Source organism: Schistocerca gregaria, chromosome 4 (assembly GCF_023897955.1).
Source record: "Schistocerca gregaria isolate iqSchGreg1 chromosome 4, iqSchGreg1.2, whole genome shotgun sequence".
Lineage (NCBI taxonomy): Eukaryota > Metazoa > Arthropoda > Insecta > Orthoptera > Acrididae > Schistocerca > Schistocerca gregaria.
Window position 1 is genome coordinate 451,600,719 of NC_064923.1, and position 27,050 is coordinate 451,627,768.

At 40.3% G+C, this 27,050-nt stretch overlaps 1 protein-coding gene across 4 annotated transcripts in view; it reads right to left on the minus strand.

Moving 5' to 3' along the window:
• Positions 1-27,050, minus strand: part of LOC126266610 (cyclic GMP-AMP synthase-like receptor) — a 91,809-nt gene that overhangs the window by 26,799 nt on the left and 37,960 nt on the right. The window lies entirely within an intron of this gene.

Here is a 27,050-nt window from a genome sequence, read left to right on the forward strand (position 1 = left end):
CATGCTGAGTCACGATAGGCACAACAAAAAGATTCATAGACACACATGTGTCTATTGTTGACAAAGGCCTTAATGGCTGAAAGTTATAATTATGTGAATCTTTTTGTTGTCTACCACGACTTAGCATTCCACTATATGGTGAGTAGCAAGTTTCCTTCTCTAATATTGTTTGTAAAAATGTGTTTGAAAAACAAAAGGTGCACAAATGCAATAACATATCAGTGAGCTTCATGCACTGGGACCACGACAAATGTGGATGAATAAAAGGCCTATAAGATACACACCATTGTAATGAGCTGTTCCACGGGATAAGAGTGTACGAGTTGTTCTCTGATGAAGGGGGGTGGAGCTGTAGACAATGTAGACAGCCAATCTGTCACCAAAACTCTGAACAATTATGCATGTACATAGATCAGTGTATCTGCACCAGCAGACAGAAGGCAACCAGCGACAATGGGTCAGGAGGTAGCCAGGGCTGGCAGGTGAACACGGCGGGACTACCTGCGTGATTGAATACAGAGCTGCAGGCTGAAGGGCAGCGGTCAAGGCTGCGGCCAGGACCATGGGGTTGGCAGCAGATGAGTGACAGCCTGGGCCGAGGCAGTCAGATGGCAGTCACTGTTCCATGGCCTAGAGATGGCAAACGTAGCTGCATCATAAATATGGCAACGACTGGCATGAGGTGAACATCATAGTAGGCCCAAAGTATTCACATGATTAAGGGCTGGACCTGGGTTTTTAAATATTGCTGCTCAGGGCTGTTTCCAGAAGAGCCGTGTTTCCATCTTGCTTGGAAACCACTGGAGCAGAGGCCAATGACCAGGGTTCAACTGCAGAGGCTTCCTGACGTCCCAGGTCGTTGACATGTGGAAGCATCAGTACAGAAACAGGCATGCAATGAGGGGTGCTGCTGCTGCTGCTCCTCCTCCTCCTCCTCGGAGTATGGTTTTAGGGCGCAAAACAGCTATGGTCGTAAGCGCCCATTCTGTGGCTTAGTGAAAGGTAAAAACAGGAATTTAAATCAGCAGCAATGGGAGCAAAACTCAAGGATGGAAACTAAAAATGGAAGGAAATCTTAGAAAAGTGCTATTAAAGGGGGTTGTTTTCCCCGAAAAATAGCTTCAACTGACCGATGTAATCAGCTGAGCGTGCAACAATTGCTAAAATGTAAGATATATCAGGTGATAGCTGTAAACAGGCATGTAGCAGATTAAAATAGGGGCACTGAAGTAAAAGGTGTCTCACTGTCCACGATTGAGAGCAGTGGGGACAAAGCGAGGGAGGATCGCCACTTAAAAGATGTCAATGGCTAAAAAGACAGTGCCCAATCCAGAGCCGAGTTAAAATTACCTCTTTCCAATGAAGAGGCTGGGAGGAAGAGGTCCAAGCACTGGGAAGAGATTTTATGCCCCGTAATGTATTATTCTGGAGTGCAGACCAATGTGTGTTTCATAAAAAAGCAACACAAGGACATAAAATGTTCTGTAGATCGACAAAGAGAACCATGCGAACAGCAGGCCAAGGAAAACGGACAGCAACCTTCGCCGCTATATTGGCTGCCTTGTTTCCATTTATATGAACATGCCCTGGTATCCAGAATAATTCCACAGAGACGCCCCCCAAGTGGAGTATGTGGAGGCAGTCCTGAATGTGGTGGACCAGAGGATGGACGAGATAAAGAGCTTGGAGGCTGAGAAGAAAGTTGAGTGAATCCAAGCATATAATATACTATATCTGCTGATGCCAAAAGATGTATTGCATAGCCAGGAGAACAGCGTTAAGATCTGCAGTAAAACCTAAACACTGGCCAGGAAGCCAAAATCTAATACGAGTGTCGTTAATAATATAGGCACTTTCAACACCAAGGCTGGTCTTGGAGCCATCAGTGTAAATAAATGTGGCATCCTTCATTTGTGCGCTAGAGCAGCAAATGCCTGATGATAAACTACAGAGGACATACTACCCTTGGGAAGCTGACAAAGGTTACGGAGAAGGAGGGTCCGGGGGCAAAGCCAAGGTGCCGTTTTACCCCCATTTGTCAAGAAAGTTTTAGGAAATTGGAAGAAAAGTGAATGAAGCAGAAGACAAAAGTGGACTCTCATGGGAGTAGAAAGGAAGGGCTGCCTGCATACTCTAAATCCAAGGAGGCGTAAAAAGAAAGGGCATAGGTCAGATGAGCAGACATGGAAGACAAAGACTAGGGTAATGACTCAGAAGGACAGATCACCAATTTGACAGCGGAGGTTCATTAGTCTCAGCATAAAGGCTCTCCACAGAGCTAGTGTAAATAGCTCCAAACACTAATGTAATCCACGGTGGTTGTCAGAATCTAGACAGCTGTGCAGAGGAGTAAATGCTTCCATAGTCCAATTTCAATCGCACTAAGGCACAATATAGGCAAAGGAGGACCACTCGGTCCACTCCCCCAGGGCTGCCATCCAGAGCACAGAAGGTGTTGCCGAGGGATCGCAGACAGTGAGCCAAAAAATATGAAACATGGCAAGACCAGGACAGTTTTCTTCAAAGTCCCAAGAATTTGGCGACGTCTGTGAGCAGAAGGTCAACAGGGCCTAGATGTAGAGAAGGTGGACAAAGCTCCATATGATACCAAAAATTTACACACACACACACACACACACACACACACACACACACACACACTTACTGGGAGAAAATTGGAAACCGGTTTCTGTGCTCCACGAGTGGAGGCAATTGAGACATCCTTGAAGACGTTGTTCAAGCAGGCTGTTCTGTTGAGAGGTGTAGCAAATTGCAAAATTGTCGACAAAGAGGGAGCCCGAGACATCGGGAAGGAGACAATCCGTAATTGGATTGATGGCAAACAGTACAACAGTACAACACTCAACATGGAGCCCTGGGGGACCCCGTTTTCTTGGGAGAAAGCATGGGATAGTGTTCCCAGTAACTTAAATGTGCACTCTGTCATAAATTCACGGATGAAAAGGGGTAGCCGACCTTGAAAGCTCCAAGAGAACAGTGTACAGAGGATGCCTGTCCTCAAACAGGTAGTTTATGCCTTCTCCACATCAAAAAATATAGCTACCGTTTGGCGTTCCCTGAGAAAATTGTTCATGATATAAGTGGAGAGAGCAACAAGATGGTCAACTGTGGAACGATGCTTTCGGGAACCGCATTGGGCAGTAGTTGAAAGGTTTTGGGACTCCAGCAACCAGCCTAAAAGGCAATTGACCATATCCTCCAAAACCTTACAAACACTACTCCTGAGAGAGATTGGACGATAGCTGGAGGGGACATGTTTGTCCTTTCCAGGTTTCGGAACAGGAATGACGATAGCTTCCCACCATCTTCTGAGAAAGGTACTGTCGACCCAAAGTCGATTATAAAGGTGAAGGAGGTAGCACAGACTAGGGTATGATAAATTCAGCAACATTTGGATGTGGATACCATCTGGTACAGGAGCAGAAGAGTGAGAAGAGGGGAGTGCATGTCTGAGTTCTCGAGTAGAATAAACGGCAATATAGCTTTCGTGATTTTTAGAGGAAAAAGCAAGAGATCACTCCTCCGCTACCCTATTCTTTGGGAGAAGGGCTGGTGAGTAATCAGAAGAGCTCAAAATCTCAGCAAAGTGTTGACCCAACAAGACAGATTGCGCCTGGACCCACTAAGGTATCCTGCGCAACAGCCCAGAGGTCAGGGAAAAACTGGATGTGCCAGACATCCATCAGATTCGACTCCAAACAACTGATGAGGGAGTGAAAGTATTACAGAAGCTGGTAAAGAAATCCCAGCTGGCCTTCTTGCTATAGTGTATGATGTGACAGCATCACATGTATCACTGCTCATAGCAGATACAGTTGGCCAACATAGGATGATGGCAGAAAACATTAAGAGCACGTCTCTGCTCACGTATTGCATCACAGCACACCTCGTTCTACCAAAGCTGCTGGACATAGGTCGCTACATAGGAGAAAAGTGTCCAATTGGCTTGGGAAAACTTCCAGCGTCTTGGGCACATAGAAGACAGTTGTGGTTGTAATTGAAGGGCACACGCAAAATGGTCACTCAAGTCACTAGAGCGGACCATTGAAAGTGTCGAGCTAGCCAAACAGTGTCAACCAAAAGGTCGAATGAGAGTAGGGTGACATGGAGGCAGACAAAAATGTAGGTTCCCCAGTGTTGAGGCACACAAGACCCACTTCGTGGAAGAGGTCAATCAATAGCGAGCCTCTCGGACAAGGACAACGGATATCCCCAAAGCGGGCAGTGGGTGTTGAAGTCATCAACCAGCAAATAGGGTGGGCGGTAGGGATTAGAGAGCTGACAAAAGAGATTAATTAGATCGGCTCTTGCCATTGGTGGGGACGATGGAACGTATATGGTACAAAGAGAAAAGGTGAATCCAGAAAGGGTAAGAAATACAGTGACAGCTTGGAAGGGACTGTGTGTGTGGATTGGGTGATAATGGGTGATATGATGGAGAAGAACCATAAGTCCCGTGTGCTGAACATCAGCAACAGAGGAGAGATCAAATCTGACTGATTGGAAATAAGGGGGAAAAGTGATCGTGGGGACATAGCTTTGTTTCCTGAAGATAGAAGATGACCGGAGAGTAGGATCGTAAGAGGATTGATAATTCATCCTGACTGGAGCGAATTCCATGGACATTCAAATGGCTAACTGACATAAGGTGTACGAAAAGGGAAAAATCTCACTATGGTTGCCCTCAACTCAGCAACCACTGAGAGCCGGTGCCCAACGGCATGGAATGGCATTCAGTCAGAGGCAGAAGATCCTGATTCATACGTTGTGTGGGGGCAACTACTGCCGATAGTGATCGGCTGGTTGATCGGCCACCAGCGGTGCGTCTCGGTGACACGGTAGGTGACCGACTGCAACTACTGCTGGGTGGCGCTGCAGAAGATACACACCATGGCAGAGAAGGAGAGGAAATTTCTTTTCCTGAGCCTTCTTGGAAGCGGGATGTTGAGATGACGGCAGAGGTGATGGTTGTGAGGTCTGGGTATGTACATCTTCATTAGTAGGCTTGTTTTGGATGTTCGGATGTCCGATTTTGTGGCCTGTGATTTAGCAAGAGGTGATGAAGGTTGAGCCTTAGAGCAAGCAGATGATAGTGGGGAGGTTGATTGGGCAATCTTTGGGCTGACCAATCAGATGACCATGGCATTAAAGGTCAAGTCTATGTAGCTACCTCCTTAGGAGGTCAAGGAGAGGTGAAGACAGGGCTATATTTAAACACTGGGAGCACAGTGGGCTTTCTACTGGCAAATAAGTTATGTGCAGCAAAGGTAGACACCCTTCTCTTCACTTTGATTTTCTGAATAATTCGTTCATCTTTAAAAAGAGGACAGTCTCTAGAGGAAGCAGTGTGATCACCAATACAGTTGATGCAATGAGGTGACGGAGGTGGACAATCACCCTCATGGGAATCCCTGTCACAGGAAATGAATATGACCATATCGGAACATGACTGGGTGGTATGATTGAACCTCTGACACTGATAGCAAAGCTTAGGGTTGGGGATGTAATGGCAAACTGAAATTATCTCATATCCCGCTTTAATGTTCAATGGAAGTTGAACTCTGTCAAACGTCAAGAAGAGTGTGTGGGTTGGTACTAATTGCTTGCCAACCCTTTTTATTACTTTTATACATAATAATAATTAAATTTCATAAGGCTGTTACTCCCTGATCAGACAGGTAATTTTGAATGTCCTCATTCGATAACCCGTTGAGTGATCTTGTATATACCACCCAGTGCGATGAGTTTTACGTATGGTGTGCTTCCATCCGGGCAGGGAATGTGTGTAGCACTGTAGTTCGAAGAAACTGTTTTGTCTGGAAAGCATTGTCTATTCCTAACTACAGGGGGCCGTTTGGTACGCGGGAAGAAGACTTTACAGGACCTGCAATTGTGTCGACACCTTAATGAACAATGAAAGGGTTGACTCTTGAGAAGTCTTGACCTACGTCAGACCCAGAAACAGCTGGAGCCTTGGCACTGATGGAAGAATTTTCTGCTGCGTAGACTCATCTAGCTTTCTCTTGTGGGCAGAAGGTGTAGAAGTAGAAGAAACCATTGCAAAAGTACCCCCATGATTACCGGTGTCTCCGATGGTGCGCTCCTCCCTAGCGGGGGCACTCCCACCTTAGGTGACTGTTCACACCTCCAGAGAAACGAACGGGGAGGGTGGGGGCACTAATCAGGTAATCACCCCTCCCTGGGCCTGGCCTTTACCAGGGAGCATGTATGTGTCCTACTTGTCTATCTGGGGTGCGGAATTATACATCACCTGATGATCGGCTACGTGTGGTGGGAACGCATGGGGAGGAAAGAAAAAGTGAGAAACAAAGAAAAGGAAAGAACAAAAGAATTCTCAAACACTGCTGCAGAGAAGAAGGTAGAGAGAAGAATCAAGGAAAGAGATGGGCAGAGTAAGGATAGATACTTTACATTGAAGAGAGAAAAGAAGAGAAATCACTTCATTCATTCACAAGCATTGACAGAAAGGAAAGAGAGCTGCATGAGCTAAGCGTCCCATGCTTGCCACGCATGTATCCACAAAAGAGTTGCGGACCCTCAGGGGGGAGGGGTGCTTTGTCAGTGTAACACTGACCGTGGCTGTTAGCACTCCACATATGGCACTGGCATTGACTGACTTGATTATGGTTCTGTGCTGCTAGGGTTCTACGTCGTTACCCCACATAAATTCAAAGAAATAGTATCGGTAGCAATTGAGAGACTCAAACCAAATAAATTAACAAACTACAGAGCTGATCCTCATCCGTACAAAAAACGGGTTAGAACACTGTTGCAAAAGCAGTGAAACAAACACGCCAAATTTAAACACACATAAAATCCCCAAGATTGGCGATCTTTTACAGAAGCTAGAAATTTAGAGCGGACTTCAATGGGAGATGCTTGTAACAGTTTCCACAACAAAACTGTCTCGAAACATGGCAGAAAATCCAAAGAGATTCTCGTCTTATATGAAGTATGTTAACGGCAAGAAACAATCGACGCCTTCTCTGCGCGATAGCAATGGAGATACTACCGAAGACAGTGCTGCCAAAGCAGAGTCACTAAACATAGCCTACCAAAATACCTTCACAAAAGAAGATGAAATAAATATTCCAGAAGTCGAATCAAGAACAACTGCCAAAATGAGTAACATAGAAGTAAATATCCTGTGAATAGTGAAGCAACTTAAATCACTTAATAAAAGCTAGTCTTCTGGTCCAGACTGCATACCAATTAGGTTCCTTTTCGAGTATGCTGATGCATTAGCTCCATACTTAATCATATTCACTTGACAAAAGATCCGTACCCAAAGACTGGAAAGTTGCACAGGTCACACCAATATTCAAGAAAGGTAGTAGGTGTAATTCATTAAATTACCGGCCCATATCGTTTATGTCGATATGCAGCAGAATTTTGGAACATATATTGTGTTCGAACATTATGAATTACCTCAAAGAAAATGGTCTATTGACATACAGCCAACATGGGTTTACAAAACATTGTTGCTGTAAAACACAACTAGCTCTTTATTCACATGAAGTGTTGAGTGCTATTGGCAAGGGATTTCAAATCGATTCTGTATTTCCGGAAGGCTTTCGACACGGTACCACACAAGTAGCTCGTAGTGAAATTGCATGCTTATGGAATATCGTTTCAGTTATGTGACTGGATTTGCGATTTCCTGTCAGAGAGGTCACAGTTCATAGTAATTGATGGAAAGTCAACGAGTAAAACAGAAGGGATTTCTGGTGTTCCCCAAGGTAGTGTTGCAGGCCCTTAGCTGTCCCTTATCTAAATAAACGATTTAGGAGACAATCTGAGCAGCTGTCTTAGGTTGTTTGCAGATGGCGCTGACTAATAAAGTCAACAGAAGATCAAAACAAGTTCCAAAACGATTTAGAAAATACATCTGAATGGTGCGAAAATTAGCAGTAGACCCTAAATAACAGAAGGTATGAGGTCATCCACATGAGTGCTAAAAGGAACTCATTGAACTTCAGTTAACGCTGAATTAGTCTAATCTAAAAGCTGTAAATTCAACTAAATATCTAGGTATTACAATTATGAACAACTTAAATTGGAAGGAACATACAGAAAATGTTGCGGGGAAGGCTAACCAAAGACTGCATTTTATTGACAGGACACTTAGAAAATGTAACATCGAAAAAGTTCAAAAAAAGGCAGCACGTTTTGTATTACTGCGAATTATGGGAGAGAGAAATGACACAGGATTTGGGCTGGACATCATTAAAAAAAAGCTTTTTGTTGCGACGGAATCTTCTCACGAAATTCCAATCACCAACTTTCTCTTCCAAATGCAAAAATATTTTGTTGACACCAACCTACATAGGGAGGAACGATCACCATGATAAAATAAGGGAAATCAGAGCTCATACAGAAAGATATAGGTGTTCATTCTTTCCGTACACTATACGAGATTGGAATAATAGAGAATTGTGAATGTGGTTCGAAGAAAACCTGCCAGGCACTTAAATGTGATTTTCAGAGCATCCATGTAGATGCAGATGTAGATGTAATGCAATATAGGACTCTGCGACCTAGCATCTGAAAACAAAGAAACATGCATGTTTGTCTTCGTGCTAAACTTCGAAAGACAATGTAACCTTTACCAAATGCTTTGTGCTAGATATTGCTCGTTGTATTCTTTCTTATTTTGAAATGAATAAAGAGACTAATTATGGTTAACCACTGAGTTTAATTAGACCCTCACAATACCAGCAAGTATTGGTGATCCCTATGTGGTGTGTCATTTCTGTTTCTGCAGAAAAACAACATGTGGGTGCTGTCTGGCTAACCTATGAGAGGGAGGCGGGGCTTGTTTCCCCACACCACTGCTCTCTCAGTGATAATTCTAGTTTGTTTTAATGATTGTGGCTGACTGCCTTTTTATACTGTCCACACACTGCATTGTAATGACTGGAGAAAGAAACCTGTCAGTATTTCAAAATGCTGAAAGTCTTCCCCTCTCCTGCAAATAGAGTTACTTTCATTTCTACTTTACACTACGTACCTTGTTGGTAACATCGAAATCAATATTCTGCACGTTTTATAATTCTGAATTGTGTGAAAAAAGAAAAATAATGTTGAAAACACCTTAAATTCGGGAAGCACTCCATTCAATGATAGGACAATGCTGCTACTTCTCAACAGAAACAATCATTTGTTGGGAGCTTAAAAGTAACAAAAATAAGAAAATAAGCAATTGCCATTTTGGGCAGAAGGAGGGGGAGGTGGGAGAATTGTTGAAGGCTTCTCGTAAATATTCCACTCGGAAAGCTCTCTAATCACCATTTTTTAAATAGTCAATTTCAAAGCACTAAAGCTTTCTTCTCAAAGACTAAATGTGACAACCTTTTAAATTTATGTGCCTAATCACTTACAAACAAAGAAAAATTAAGATTCAAATTTTGAGAGAGAGAGAGGGGCTACATTTTCAGGTCCCTATCCATTATTGATGAGGTCATTATAGATTAATTGAGGAAGGTAACGGGTGTGCCCTTCCAATGGAACCATCCTGAAATTTAACTTCATTGATCTGTATTTATACTGCTTTTCCTCGTGAATACAAGTCAAGTGTTTTACGACTGTGCCACACCACAGTTTTGACCTGTATGGTTATTAACACATCAGGGTAATGTGGAGATTATATGAGCAATGCTGCCAGCCACATTGCAGTAACTTAAGGTTGCCTACACAGTAAAATAGAATGCTTTATAGCTGCTATTTACATGTCAAAAAGGAAGGCTGAATGGACAAAGCTTTTCCAGATGCTCAACATTTTGATCTTTAAGTGTGAACATAAACTGCCCCTTTTCAGCTTTTTAACCTCTCCTCCCTGTAGTCTGGAAAAACACAGATTATCTGTCTGTTGTTTTATGGCTGCAAATTTAAGTTAGGTCTACACCCGAAATATACATTGTCAAACAGCAGGTGTACCAGCAAGCACTGCTGCAAGTTTAAACAAAGACATATCAGACTCTATATGATGATACATGCTGTACAAGGTATGTGTAATCTACACACTTTTTCTCGATGACGATGACGATGATGATGATGATGATGATGATGATGATATGAGGTGAAGGGGTGCTCAACATCATGTTCATCAGCTCCCTGATGAAAAGTCAGCTTATCAATCTCATGGGTGAGGATGAAGGCTGTCCACACATGCAATGCAGTTGATAATGTATTTAACTCTGCCTTCCTCCCCACCAATATAGGGATGGAGCCTGACAGTTCACAAAATTTCAGCACTCTTGTGACACTGGAATCAGTATTGGTGAGGATGGTGGCCAGATCTCCATCGAGACTGATGATTGCCCTAATATCACACACTGCCATAATATGCTGAACAAAATGGCACACCAAAAACCTCACAGAGTGGTGGATCCTCCTGCCAGAGGAGGAAGCCATGTGTTTAAGGGCCATGTCTGATTACTGCCTGGTAAGCAGAACCTCCTTCCAGAGGTGAGGCTGATATGGAGTCTGCCTTGCCTCTGATCAATTTGAGTGACCACAATTTGTTTTCAATCACCTACAACCATTCAGTCTGCCACTGATGCACGATGTTTCTGTCAGAATATGATACGATGGCATGCAACAGAATGGGACGTCGACTGACAACACCATCCTGACAGCTTACTTGGCTGCTTTATCAGCCATGTCATTTCCCTATATCCAGATGAGGCCTGGTACCCAGCAAAAGATCACCTCCTTGCCACAGTGTTGGAGCCACTGTAAGGAGTCATAGATGAGATGAATCAACTGGTCTACCAGATCCATTTGGTGAAGTGATTGTAGTGCACTAAGTGAGTCGAAACAGACAAGAAACCTTTCACAGTGATGTCTGTGAATCCTCTCCATAGCCTTCATAATGCCATGTAACTCCACATCACAATTTGTAACTTGTTCTGGAAGACACACTTTGAAAACCCTATCACGAAAACAGCAGAACAACCAATGAGATTCTCTTGCTCGGATCCATCTGTATAAACAAAAACAAAACTGTGGTGTGTACTTAAAATGAAAGAAAACTAAGTTGTAAACATTTAATCTGGAGTACAAATTTTCCTGTACTGCACCAAGCTTCAAATCACATTGAGCCTCTGAAGACACCAAGGCAGCAACATGCTCCACCCCCTGGCTGTGTATTTGGAGGTCAGATAGATTCAGATCTTTGAGACAGCCAGCAGCACATATCCCAAATGGCTGCCGCATGGGGCCAATACCTGAACAGTCATTCAAAGTTGGGTTGGACCATTGCACTAAATGCCAATGACTGAGATGACACTGAGATTTTCAGTACCTGTTGAGCCAAAAGGATATGTCACAAATCCAGAGTGGTGATTCACTAGCCTGAACACAGACTCTGAATTGGGTTGGTCTGACAGGCTCCAGTTGATATATGAATGCCCTCATGGTGGATAGCATCTAACATCATGAGGTAGGAAATACGGGCTCATCCATAGACCACGCTGCTATAAAGTAAACATGTTCGAACAAATGCACTAAAACTGCAGACGGCAGGACCTGTCAGCTCCCAATGCTTTTCAGCTAAAGCATTTCAAAATATTCAATTACTGGAAGCCCTCTGTTCCTCAATCACTTCACTGCACATTTACTGCCATGAGAAGGGGAACAGCACAGACAACTAATTCCACTTCTCCGATACGACGCAGTTGGCCAAATTCGTTTACTAAAGTACACAACGATAATGAATACTTAAATGTTCTGTGCGACTGATGTCAATCATCATTTATTGCAGCACATAAAACATGAACATAGCAGAATGATAAAAAAACACATTACAAAGAACTGCTGTTACAATACAGTATTATTGGACCACAAAGGTCGACAGTGACTGGAGAGACATTGGTAACTTGACAATTTTTGAGTTAAAATTTACGACCAGGGAGAAGAGGAATCACGAAAAAAACTGAGCAGACAGATTGCCTTGATAGGACATACTTGCAACTGCTGTAGCAATAACTAAAAATTTTCAAAATTAAGAAGTGTGACACTAGCACAAATCAAACATGACTGCAATGTCAACATTGATCAAATTAACTCTACGAGCAGTTAATGGTCCAGTAATTAAAGATTTGGTAGTGAAATACTATCTCAGATTTTACAAAATATGACTCAAACACTAGAAAAAAAAAATAATGAAATAAAACGTGTTGCACGAACAATAAGTTGGCATCAGGCACAGGTGACAAACAAAGGTAATAAGGAAAGAAAAGTTATCAACATGAAGAAACTAAAACGATTAAAAAAAGACAAACCACATACCATGTTACAATTGTAACAACACTGAGATAAGAAATTATATTTTGGTGACCAGGTGTATTAGAGAGATTTCATTAAAAAATTACCACTGGTCATGAGAGAAACTATATTACTGTTACCAATACATTAAAATGAAATAGTTGTATCACCTGCTTGATATGATAAAGAAAGACAAGAACTTGAGAGAGATAATAAAGGGAGGAATCAGGGTTCTGGATCATTCAGCGAGGTCACTGGAACCATCAACAATCAGAATCAAAGATCTGCCATGTGAGTATGAAGACAATTCAAAACCAATAGGCAACAACTGTAGAGAGGCCATTACGGAACAGAATAAAAAAAATGAAAACAACTAATCTCCATAAAATTCATCTGCATTGTAGTCAAGCAATGTGTTATAAAACTATATATTCCCCCAACAGTTACAAATGGCTTTCAACTGGGATTGTAACACTACTGGAACAACACAACTTTAATATGTTGCCTTCATTCCTGCTACTAAATTTCTTTTACGGGAGCTTAAATAAAGATCGTAACTTGATTGACTAATTTAAGACAGAATTTTATTAAGCCACACTGGTGCATCAGAGATTTATTTTTGTGATGTGATGCTGCTCCTGCAGTGCCCAAAGGTGGTTAGGACAGGTCAGTATGAGCGCCTTCCGCAGAAGTATTTGAGACTACCTTTGATGCAGCAGTGTCAGAAGTACTGTCTCCCCATACTCCACATAATACTTACAGCAAAGACTAACGAAGTCTGTAACCATCATTGCAGTTTATGTTGGTGGAATGCTTGATTATCTCAATAACTTCTCTTATTTTCCCCTTATACGTAAGCGAATATGTTGCTATCATGCAATCCACCTTAAACTGTGTATGTTTGCACATTCAGTTTGGTATACTGTCACCTAAGATTTATGATACTGCCTGTGTTGTATGTGACACTCAAACACTTTTAGCCTGTAAGTGCCCAACTACTTTACACCTGAAGCTAACTGTAGAAATTTATATCATATTGATAATACTGACGGTATTTATGGTGGTCTTCAGCAGTTCTCTTATTTCTTGTTGCCCAATAGATCAGTTGAACACACACTCAGAAAAGAATTTTCCCCGAGGACTCCTTACATGTGCAACAGAAAAACAGTGTGCAATTGTTCCACCTCCACTGATCTTTGTAAAGATGATTTTGTGAATGGTTTTATCACTATCAATTTGACATTCTTCTGAAGTTCCAACATAATATTGTCACAACTGAAGATTCAGTGAGCCTGTTGATCAATGTACATTATATCAAATTCTTCAGTTACAAGTTAATCACTGGAGTCGAAGAATATGATTGTGTGTTTACACATAACAACTGCGGCTTTCTCTGCAACAAAGACTTAACTGAAATCCAAATCAGTCAGTAATTCTTATATATTACACTATCATGCCATATATTCTGAAACCACAATATTTCTTTTCTATTTGACTGAAATTTAGTCTGTGTATGAGAGTTTGAAACAAATAAAAACCTCTCTAAACCATTTCATTCTATTTATCTCGATCTGAATGTACTTCAGTTAAGTCATTATTCCACACCTCAATTTAAACTACATTGATTTTTGGATGAGTGGAACATGGATCATATGAGAAAAAAACTGATGAATGTTATAAAATATGAGGATAAAAACAACAACGAAAAAGACATGAAGCTTACCAACAAGAAATTAATGGTAATAACAACAAATGGAATTACGGACTCTCATTCGGGAGGATGACAGTTCAGTTCAAACCTGTGTCTGGCCATCCTGATTTAGGTTTTCTATGGTTTCCATAAATCTCCTCAGGTAAATGCCAGGATGGTTCCTGTGAAAGGGCGCAGCTGATTTCCTTTCCCGCCTTTCCCTACTCCAGACTTGTGCTCTGTCTCTGATAACCTCGTTGTCGATGAGATGTTAAACACTTAATCTCCTTCTGCCCCCCCCCCCCCCCTTTCCTCCTCCTCCTCATGAAATATTTTTGCAACGAACTATGTGACCTGCAACAATATCAGTCTCTTCTGTTGATGGTTTTGAAACTGTATATCTTTGGCAACTTGGACAAACCTACACCTGGACAAACATCAACATAATTTTAGATCCAGAAGAATGAATAAGAACAAGATGCTTTAACTATAACTACTTTATATACACAATACATCATAGGCATGCAATGATACATGGTCCAGTCACATTAATGCGAGCATCTCCTATGTTCAACGTCAATGTGCTATAACCACTAGCAGTGTAGGGAACATTAAGCATGGGTGGACACAGAAAACAGTGCAGTCTTTTTAGTAGTGCAGAAATGGAGCAATTTTTCTGGTGTCCAAAAGGGCATGATAATTAGCTTTCAGGCCAAGGGTGGAAGCATTTAGAAATGGTTAAGTTTCTAAACTGTTCGCATGCCACAGTGCACGCCACAAAGCACTATCCAAAACCAGTGCCTATGCAAGTGATGGCTTCAGAGATGTTTATGGGCAAACAGATGTGCAACTGTTGGGAAACTGGCTGCCCAAATGAACCAAGAGGCAACCAAAGTAAATGTTGCTGCATATGGGCCTCAACAGCAGGCACCTTGTTCATGCACCTGTGCTGACTACTGTTCATTGGCAACGAAGGCTGGAATCTCCACACTAGTTGTGACAGGTAGCCATTTCACATTAATCATGTTTTATGCTCCATTGGACAGATGGTCACTGACACGTTCACCATAAAACATCTTAAAGTAAACAAGAAAGGAGAGTTATGGTCTGGGGAAAATTTTTATAGTATTCCCTGGTTGATTTCATCATTCTGGAAGGCTCAGTTGGTCAATACAACTATTCACCTATTGTTGGGAACCAAGTCCATTAATACATACAGATTGTTTCCCTCCACCAGCAAGGACATATCTCATATCTCACAGCTCACAGTGTACAAGCGTACACCAGGGTAAGTTTATTGTACTCCCCTTGCCATCGAATTCCCTGTATTGAGACCCAATAGAGAATCTGTGGGACCACCTCGACTGGACTGAAAAACCTAGCACAGCTGGCCACCGCATAGGAGTCAGCCAGGCATCACAGCCCTGTCACCGCCTTCCAGAACCTCACTGACATTCTTCCTGTTAATCTCACAATCTTCTGTGCTGCATAAGGTGGTTATTCAGGCTTCTGACAGGTGGTTAAATTAATGTGAGGAAGATTAAGTATCATGAACTTATTGAGGTTAATGAAGACAGTACTGTTGGTGCAAATTTGAAGTTTCTGCTCATGAAGAAAGAAGAGGACCAAGGCAATCCTACGGGGTTGATGAATATTGTTTGTCGAGAAGCTACTCCTATGCAAAAGGAAGAAAAAACATTTGGAGTGAAAAATACCCTATACCAGTAGCAAAACATAGCACTGTGGAGACTGAAATAAAAAGGATTATCAGTAGTGGCAAATTAGAACATTCAGGTAACAGTTACGCTAATCTAAATCCACCCTGCTTCTAACAAAGATTGAAATGTCTACTCAGTAATAGGTGCAGACCAAGAAAAAAACATGATTTTGCTTTAAAGAAATCAACCAGCAAATTATGAGAATTTAAAAAAAATTGAAGGAGCTAAAAATTTATCAAACCTGACCAAGGGCTACTGCAAATGAAAGCTTCATGAAACAGCCCCCGTATAGATACAGTATAAACCCATTTTTATGTTCCCAGAATTACAAACAATCCTGTTGGAGGAACATCCACAACTGAGCATTATACCAGATGTTGAAACTACCACAACAGCTGTAAAGTTCTTTTTTATTATCACACAACTGGTTTTGGGCTCTTATACACCCATCTTCAGGTGTCGTAACTTGGTGCTGTGACCCCTCGAGTGCCGCAGTGGATGTGTACAAGTCTCCATGCTTTGCACTTGTAGGTAGCACACCGCGCTTTGTGCAAGTCCACTGCAGCACTCTGGGATCACAGCACTAAGTTGACACACCTGAAGATGGGAATAAAAGATCCCGAAACCGGTCGTGTGATAATAAAGAAGAACTTTACAGCTGTAGTGTATTTTCAACCTCTGGTTCCCCAATTTCATCGTTTCTCCGTGGTTTGAAACATTTTTTAATGCTCCTGTCAAATTTTCTATGTTCACAATGTTAATTTGCACCCATTTTATGTCAACATATTTAAGATCTTCCTGCAATTTACGCTTTATGAAACTATTTTTATGGGAGATAAAACTGATGTCATTGACATTAAATTATACTGGCATAGTGTTAGCATTCAAGTAGTGTTTACAGGCATTATGTGGTTACCTTTCTAGACACCCAGATGCACCACTCAGCAGATCTGAATTGTTAAAAGTCAGAACAATTTGTGCTTTGCGTCCTGCCACTATTAAGGTCTTTCAGTGTGGTGGCTGATGGGACCCGCTGTTTTGATATGTCTGAAGAAGGTGTGACTTCACACGAACTCTCATCTGTTTTTTGTTCTGTTTTTTGTCACTACCAACCCTAATTTTCAACTCAGTGCACTATACAGTAAGTAGTATGCATACATTATTGTAGCCATATTGTTTCGGCATTAACTTCGCCCCGCAGTTATGATCATATTCAAAGCACATTCTCTCCCCCATATTAGTAACTAGATAATAATGTAAATAAAATAGAAAGAAACTTCCACGTAGGAAAAATATATTAAAAACAAAGATTCCAAGACTTACCAAGCGGGAAAGTGCTGGTAGACAGGCACAATAAAATAACACACAAACACACCGACAAAATTTCGAGCTTTCGCAACCGGCGGTTGCTTCGTCAGGAAAGAGGGAAGGACAAGGAAAGATGAAAGGATGTTGGTTTTAAGGGAGAGGGTAAGGAGTCATTCCAATCCCAGGAGCGGAAACACTTATCTTAGGGGGAAAAAAGGATAGGTATATACTCGCGCGTATACACACCACCACACACACACACACACACACACCCCACACACACACACACACACACACCCCACACACACACACACACACCCCACACACACACACACACACACACACACACCCCCCACACACACACACACACACACACCCCCCCCACACACACACACACACACACACACACACACACACACACCACACACACACACACACACACACACACACACACCACACACACACACACACACACACACACACACACACACACACCCCACACACACACACCCCACACACACACACACACACACCCCACACACACACACACACACACACCCCACACACACACACACACACACACCCCACACACACACACACACACACCCCACACACACACACACACACACCCCACACACACACACACACACACCCCACACACACACACACACACACCCCACACACACACACACACACACCCCACACACACACACACACACCCCACACACACACACACACACACCCCACACACACACACACACACACCCCACACACACACACACCCCACCACACCCACCCCACACACCCACCACACCCACCACACCCACCACACCCACCACACCCACCACACACACCACACACACCACACACACCACACACACCACACACACCAGCAGACATATTTAAAGGCAAAGAGTTTGGGCAGAGATGTCAGTCGAGGCGGAAGTGAAGTGGCATAACTAGATAATAATATACAGTAGTTCCATTTATGGTTTACATATGTACTGGACACACAGTCGTCTGCTAGCTCAGGTTGACAATGTTCACCAAGCAACACAGTTACTCTTGGCAGCTGCTGTGTCATGAGTCAAATGTGTGTGTGTAGCACAGCTAAGCGTGTTCAGGGTGCTATGGTAATCTACCTACGTCACTTTTGCAGGATAAGTTATACTAAAAAAATAAGTGTCTTTGATGCACTGTGCACTTCAGCTGCATTTATTGAAGACTGCAAATATAAATACGAAAATTACCAAACATGGCACCTTCGCTTCAACAAGTAAATCAACATGACATCTCTATTTGTTCTCTCCAAAATGCATAGTTTTTAGTCAGATTTGTTATGCAAAAGTGTTGGTAAATGTCACTTTAGCAGCTTAACACAGTACAAAATTCAGATAACTCCTATAGGATAATTAAAAAAAACGACCAGTATTTTGATGCCTGTTATGTACATATACATAAATTACGAAAATGGGAGAGGTGGAGGGAAGGAGGCACCTCCTGAACTTAATTTTTACTGCTTAAACAGTCATTTCCCATATTTTACATTTTCCTGCAGTTTACACTATTTTTTAAAGTACAGTGAAAAATGTAAAAGCAGGGTTTCACTCTAATAGTTTTGTGTAATGGCCACTGTTATCACTTTAAAGCAAGATTCCCCGAACAGTGTTCCATGGAACACTGGTGGTGAATCAGTGCTCCACGATAAACTGTTAATAACATGGCATCCTTTTCTACATTTTGACAATACTACAACAATACCGGAGAAGGAAAGTTGCTACTCACCATATAGCGGAGATGCTGAGTCACAATAGGCACAACAAAAAGATTCACATTGTGACTCAGCACCTCCGCTATATGGTGAGTAGCAACTTTCCTTCTCTGGCATTGTTACATTCCATCTTGGATTTTCCATTGTTTGATTTCTGACAATACTAATTATTTTTTAAAATGTTTGTTATGGTTTCTGTGTTATTAGTTACAATTTAAACTGAAGTAACTGGTGAATAAAAGAAATTTATCCAATTTTCGAAATGGTGGAAAGATTTTGGAAACCCTGCTTTAAGGGCGTGCCTGTAGGACTTGACATTTTGGTGTCTGCTTTTGTGGGAGCTCTCAACAAAATTCTGGAAGGATATTTACTGAAAAAAAAGGAGGAAAAGAAGAGAACTTGATTGATACAAATACCAGTCAAGAACATATTTAAGAATGTTCTGTCAAAATCTGAAAGGCTATAAAAAATCTAGCATCACTTTTAATTTGGAGAAATTCACACAAAAAATTCTCAGCCATGTTATCAACACAAAAGTAACTGAACCATGTACCTACTAAGTAAGAAGCTTTTCAAATGTATCCTGCACTGAATGCCAAAAACAAGTGAAAGCATTTCTTGGACTTTTAAACTGTAACATAAAATGATCCTTGGCCGATAACTAAATAACCTAACTTTAAAAAGGTTATTAATAAAATTCGCCCCAAGGTCCTGCAAATGGAACAGGAAGATGAGTTCCACACATTCAAGCCAAAGTTATACAACATTCCAATCTTTTATCACCCTGATCTTACTGAAAAATTTTACTCAGGGACAGCCACCAACAATTAAGGCCTTCATGGATAACTGTGCCAACTTAAGGAGACTGATGGTAAAATACTACACAGAATGATCACTATTTCCAATTGATCTTTGTCAGACAAGGAAAGAAAATTTTAATTATAAAGAGGGAAGACCTTGCTGTTGTTTGGAGTTTTAAAAATCACCTATTGTGTTGACATATTATTGGAATGGAAACTGACACACAATTGTCTAATGTGATAGTTTCGGGTCTTTGAAAGCGAACAATTACCTGGCAGAAAAAACATGTTTTGCCACAACTACTGTCCAATGCTGTCACAGTATGTGTTACAATCAACTGTAAATGAATATTAGACCAGAACTAAAAGGCAACCCAATAATAAATATTGTTAAAGATAAATATGAAAATGAAAATATCAAATACACCCAAAGTTATTATTTGAAGAAAAAGAAATACTGTACAAGCATAGAACCGAAATTAGAACAGGTGGAAATTGTGTTTCCCAATCAATTCCATAGATGAAGTAATTAAATCTATGCCTCTTAGGCACGGCATTTTTGGACCAAAAAAAGTGCATACAGAAATTATAAGAATAGCATATTCACCATGATATTAGAGGGAGCTGTAGAAAATAAAAATAACCAACATGTCCATAAGAATAAGAGGCACCCTGAAATCGTATGAAATGTCAATGAGTCTACTGCACAACAATTATGTGTGTGTGCAGGATGGACGTGTATCGGACAGATGATTTGTGTGGGCAGGTAGTCATGAAGCCCGCTTAAGAAGTTACACATCCAGCACATGAAATAACCGAGACGGTGTGACGTCATGCATTATTGTGTGAACATTAGAATGTTGTTGAAAACATGCGAGATGAAAACACAGTGACACTGAATTTAAAGTATTCTTGAGTGTACAGAGTTATTTTAAAAGTATAAAAAATTCCTCCAAAGTAGCATCTTATCTTCGGAGAAGAAGTTATGCAGGACCTTGCAGCCGGCTATCCTGAAAAGAAGATCAGCAAAGCAACTACAAGTACCTTCGATAGCCAATACCACACTGCCACCCTTAATCAGCAGAAACCACCAGAAAGTGGCGACTGCAACAGGACAGGACAGGAAAAGGAGGAATTTTTTGAAGAAGAAGATTGAGATGAGAAAAAGATGAGAGTTGCCGTAACAACATATAATAACAAGACGAAAAAAATTGTTCTGCAAGATTTGATTAAGAAGATTTGGTTGTGGGGAGGAAGCAACCCTCACACACACAGTAACCAGCTGACACCGTCACAGTAACCCACTATCGTTGCTGGTTGCTGTTTGCGTTGCCGACTTCGCGTCCGCTGATGCCATGACAAACATTTGATGCTGCCGGTGCCCGTGCAGTTCACCGGAGCCGATTCTACACATCACTGGCTCAGCAGGAAATAAAATTTTATTGTTTTAGTAACAAGTGTTACGGAATACTGCGGTGTGAACTTTTATTGTGTAATTGATATAATTGAAATTAGTATTAGATGCTCACAAGAGCTTAAGTCTATAGAAATATGGATAGCTTAAAACAGGCCACAGAGAATCAAGAACCAGCTACGGCCATGGAAATAAGTAAAGGGATGCCCGATGGGCCGAAATTGGTAAAGGCCGAGTTGATCAAGTTTTTAAATGCTTTTTGGAAAGATTTAGACCATCACTTCGCGACCTTGAGGAAAATATTACACAATAACTTCAAGAAAAACCTGGACTTGATACACTCAATAGGTACTAAAACAGATACCCAGACTGATACTATAAAATCCCAGACTACAGTTTTATGTGCGACTAAGTAAAGAGGTAGACTGTAAGTTCTAAGTTACATGCTCCCAATGAAATCCAAAAAAAGCCAAACAAACAAACATAGATTCGTTGTACGTCAAAGTAGACACTCAAACGAACCTAGTAATCTGTGGGAAGGTACAATTGCTTTGGAAACTAAATTTGACACTAAATGTAATAATAAAGAACCCAATCTTAATGAAAAATTAGAATCTTGTGAAAATGTATGTAATGTTAAATGTAATTCTGTACGACAGAAAATGAATCAATGTTCAGGGATTTCATTGTCTCAAATAATTTATGATCCTTCAGATTTTTCCAAGATTGAGCTGATACACTTTCTGCGATATTGCCTTTTTAACCATTCTACAACGACCTGATCCATTGGTTGGATGAGCGAGGTCACATTAGGAGGCAGAAAGAGAGCTTTTATGTCCCCTTTCACCAAATGTCCCTCAGATGTATGTGATGGTGCGTCATCCAGCAGCAGTAGAGCACGAACAGGCAGATTTTTTTGCAAACTCGTCAAAAAACCAGGATTTAAAAAGGTTGCAGTCCACCCAAGCAGATTTTTGATTGCAGAAATAAACTGGCAAGGAAGATAAGTTTATATTTTTGAATGCCCTTGGCTTCTAAGATTTTCCAATGACGAACAAAGGGAGCTTGTGGGTACCATCTGCACTGCTACAAGGAATGACTGTTATCCTAACTTTTATAACTTTCCTTCCAACCACGGATTCATTTGAAGCTGCGACCATTTTTGTTGGCAACATTTTAAAGTTCAGACCTGTCTCGTCGATACACTTGGCAGGGTAACAGTTAATTTTCTTCTACAATTTCTTGAAACTTAACAGAAAACTCCTTAACAGCTGCGGCATCGGCAGATAGTTTTTCACTGGAAATAGAAACAATTTGGACACCATGACGAGTTTTCCAACAATCAATCCAGCCTTCACTGGCAGCAAATTTACTTTCAGCTTATAATTTTTTGTTCACAACTATCGCTTATTCATTGAGAATTGGCCCAGATATTGGAGTTCCTTTCCTCCTTTATTGACAAAACTGCATCCACAATGCGTTATCAAGCAGCTCAAGTTTAGGCTTTTTTAATGTTTTGCGATTCTTCAGAGTGTTTTCACCATCAATCGTAGCTGTATAGGATTCACTGTCTTTCCGATTCTTCCTCCAATCCTTAATTGTCGTAACACCTACATTCAGTTCCTTAGCAAGTTTTTGGAACAATTCTCCTTCGTCCAGTCTTTGTAGCAAAGCTGTTTTTTCATTTAGTGAAAGAGGTACGTGTTTACGTTTGAATCCAGAAATGTCGAAAAACAGATGACTGTACACACAATGAATCTACAGTAACAAGTACTGTAGAGAACATGTAATAAGGCAAACGACGTTTTTTAATCCCAATAAAGGATAAAACTGCACAATAACGTACAGTATAACAATACGCACAGCAATAGGCACCACAACAATGGCCCGACAGATGTCCAATCAGTGACAAGTTGGCGTGCCTGAGCATGTTCGGACTAACCGGAGTGACGGACCAAACACGTGTGCGAAATCACCCCAATCCCAGGGGTGACTTCGGACAGTTTATTTAACTGCCCTCAGATAAATATACCCACACATACATTTTCTGGTTCTGGGATATTTTATTCATTACACATACACCCTACCACTCCCATAACAATCAATTTAACCTAAGAATATATACTAAAGCTACAATCAAAATAACAATGAAACCGTCCAAAATCACCCCGTTTGATGGCACGCAAAGTAAGAGCAAACAACAACATCCACTTGGGTATTGCACACTTGCAATCTACGATTGGAAAGGGAACAGAAAGATTCTTGTCCTTACAAAGTTTACATTGATCAAACGGTCCATGATTATAATGGTATTAAAATGGAATAGGAAAGAGAGCTATATATGAAGTACCCGATGGCTAGGAAAATGTTATATAAATTTATGGAAACGTAAAGTAATACTATACGAATACAATATTGATGTACATAATGAACATGTATAAAACATTGTGTATTTGAGCTGATGGGAGGGATATGTAGTGCCTCAAGAATTTCGGGATAAATTCTAGAGACCCTAGTGTTTCCACCATCTCCAACACCCGTTATTTTAGAGATGAGTGTGGTAAAGCAGAACTATGTCTATTGCATCACAATTATGTGTGTGAAGGACGGACGTATACTGGACAGATTATCAGTGCAGGAAGGAAGTTGTCGAGCCCGCCTAAGAAGTTATACATCCAGCACAAGGAATAACCGAGATGGTGCGACATCATACATTATTGTGTGAACATTTGACTGCTTTTTGAAAGAAGAGAAGAGACAATTACTCATTCATTCTCTTACTTTCATAAGTTCTGGACAGTTGTATTGTTAAACTTGGAGAGATTTGTAGACAGTATTTATGGGAATATGAGTGATAGTTTCTAACGGACCGGTAGGTTTCAAGGTTACGAAAAATGTTTTAGTTGTATGAAAACTGTTATGTGTGATGAAAATGCAGTGAGATTCAGTTCAAAGTATTCTTGAGTGTACGGAGTTATTTTAAAAGTATAAAAAATTCCTCCAAAGTAGCATCTTATCTTCGGAGAAGAAGTTGTGCAAGGACACCGCAGCTGGTTATCTCGAAAAGAAGATTGGCGAAGCTATTCCAAGTAAGTTCGATAGCCAAGGGGGAGTGTGAGTCTTGCACGCCACTACCACACTGCAGCCCTTAATCACTGAAACCGCCAGAACCTCACCAAAACAATACTTACTCTACTCTGGTGTTTATACAGATTCCAACAATTACAAAGTTCATTATACATTGTTCAAACTGAAATTAATTGAATTTAAAATTATGCTTTTGATATTTTTAGAAAACAAGTTATGGAATTTGGCTTTACGAGGCCTTACAATGTTTCTGAAACAGTATTCCAAAACATTTAAGTTCTGACATAAAAGTTGACATATGTCAATAACAATATCTTAATTATTTCTTTTAATTACTTTACAAATACAATTGGACATTTGTCCCTAACATAAATCCTATATCTTTACAGGGGGCTGCATCATAATTACTATCACTTTTCTACGTATAAATTCCACAGTGGTAAACTGGGCTTTTGTTTGCATTTTGACATATTTTTAGTTTAACGCTGAAGTGTCAGGCGAAGTGGCTAAATAAATATGCTACCACCTTATAGTGCTCTGTTTTTGCTCTTGACTGGTGTTTGGGTCTTGATTTGGTGCAAGGAGTTTCTCTGCTTTCATCTCGAACTCATGTTCCAAATTTTTTGCCTAATAAATCTACTAGTTCTGATGTTGGCTGTGGTTTAAACAAGCTAACGTATACAATGTTTAAAAATTGGAGTAAGATGGTTGATTACAATGCTATACTCACTAATAAACTGTATGCTGCATTCATGTAGTGCTGTCTTCAGTCTTGTAGAACACTATAGTTACTCATAAAAAACTAAAATGCACAAGTAGTTAGGTGCAATGAACTCACAAAAAAGGACCTATGTAACAACTCACTCAATCCCAGAAACACAGTTAGCAAGCAATTATATGTCACTGTTAATGTTTTCCCATGGAAGGCTTCTGATTTAGTATTCCTTGGAGGGACATATAGCACTGAAGTGTATTGGCTACATCTGTGCTGACGATACAGCATTGGTCGCTGCACCCACAATGCTGCATGATGCCTAACGAATACCTCCACAGAATTTACAAAATATAGGCAGAATCTTAATCTAGTACATACAGTATTACATAAATAAATCACTGATCTACAAAATCTGAAGCTTATTTAATGGTAACTCATGTCTACTCAATATGACTATATAGTATGTTCACTGATTCATAAGCAATGCCAAAAAATACAGACATTTTGAAGAAATATTCACAAGGATCTTCCAAACTAAAAAACTAATTCTCGGTATCATCTCAAGACCATCCAAATTTAAAAGAATTTTGCCTCCAAATGTCATAGAACCCATATATATAAATTTGGAAAGGTTACATGGATTATACTATATTGAGATTATAAAAGCATACCACCACAGCAGTGTCACCACACATTCTGCAAACGAACTGTTGTACCAAATTTCCAGCTAATGTTTCCTCAATTAGTGAAGGTATCATACAGCGGAATGATTAAAGACTTAGGACTGATAACTTCTGTCAGTGTTTATAATTATTACTGTGCAAAGCTTGAGGAGAGCGGCATCACAGAGTCCTAGCAATTGGAAGGAACCTAAGTGATAGGGTAAGTCTCCATGATGTGTATAGTGGAGATGTGTTTTAAGTATTTTGTAATAGTGTCAAACAGCCTGATGATGCTGAGGGAGAATTGGCATGCACGGAAGTATGATATGTGCGGTTCCTCTTTCCCATCTAAGGAGATGCCAGTATGGAAAATATATCAAACATCATAGTTCCTGTGTACTTGAAAAATACAATAATTTGTATTTTTCATGTAAGGCAACATCACTGTCGTGGAACCAACTGCTGTATGCACTGATACCAAAACCAAGTCCTGCTGAAGGTACATCCATGTTACACAATGCAACACCCCGTGGCAATCAACATCAAAAAGTTAAACTCACTCATTTGATACCACTGATGCTCTACCCCCAAAAATGTTTGTGATAAAGAGTGTAATGAAACAAATACTCAGTGCAAAATACGAGTATGACAGCAAAATTAAATGCAAAAGTGTAATGTAATGGGTTGAAAAGTATTAACTTCGTATATTTTCAAGCCTATTGCATTCTTTTCTTACATTAATAGTACAGTACATTGACAACAGCCTAAAAAATTAATAGAATTTAATATTTCCATATATTATGCACAGAATTGGTAATGCAGTTTCACTTCATGCTATTTTTTCAATATAATAACAAGATTAATTGCAGTAAATAGTTTTCACATTTTTGTCGAATTTCTTAATCTATATAATGTCTTGCTGTAATCAGATTGTTTTTCTAATATGTTCACAATGATGATATATTTTAATAGTAACAAAAATTAAGATTAGATTACTTTGCTAACGAGAGTATATTTTGGATACAAATTAACAATAACTGTATTTCAGCCTGTTAGGACTATAATAATTATCAGTTTTGATGTATTCCTGGCACATAAGGCAATGTGAACTATTTTTACTGTATATATTAATGCATAGCATGATCTCTTTGCAGTGATGCATAATATGAGGAGTTAATGAATTTGATTTTATTTTTTTCCATGTGTTCAAGTACCTTAAGATCCTACCAAATTTTCCTCCAGGAGCAATGAGGAATTGTAAAGTCTCACATACACAATAAACTCCTCTCCACATAATGCCATATTTTGTCGACTATAAGACGCACTTTTTTTATTTGAAAAATTACCTCTAAAATTCAGGTTTGTGTTGTACTCAAAATTAATACAAAAATGTGCAGCGTTTGATTTAAAAGTCCAACCAGTCTTAAAAATGGCAATATATTCGATGCAGCAGGAAACCTATCTCTATCTAGCAACACTAGATTCAACTGACAGCTGCAGTTTACAATTGCAGCCTCTTGACGTCTCGATAAATAAACCATTTAAAGCGTGTACGAGAGAGGAATGGAACAAATGG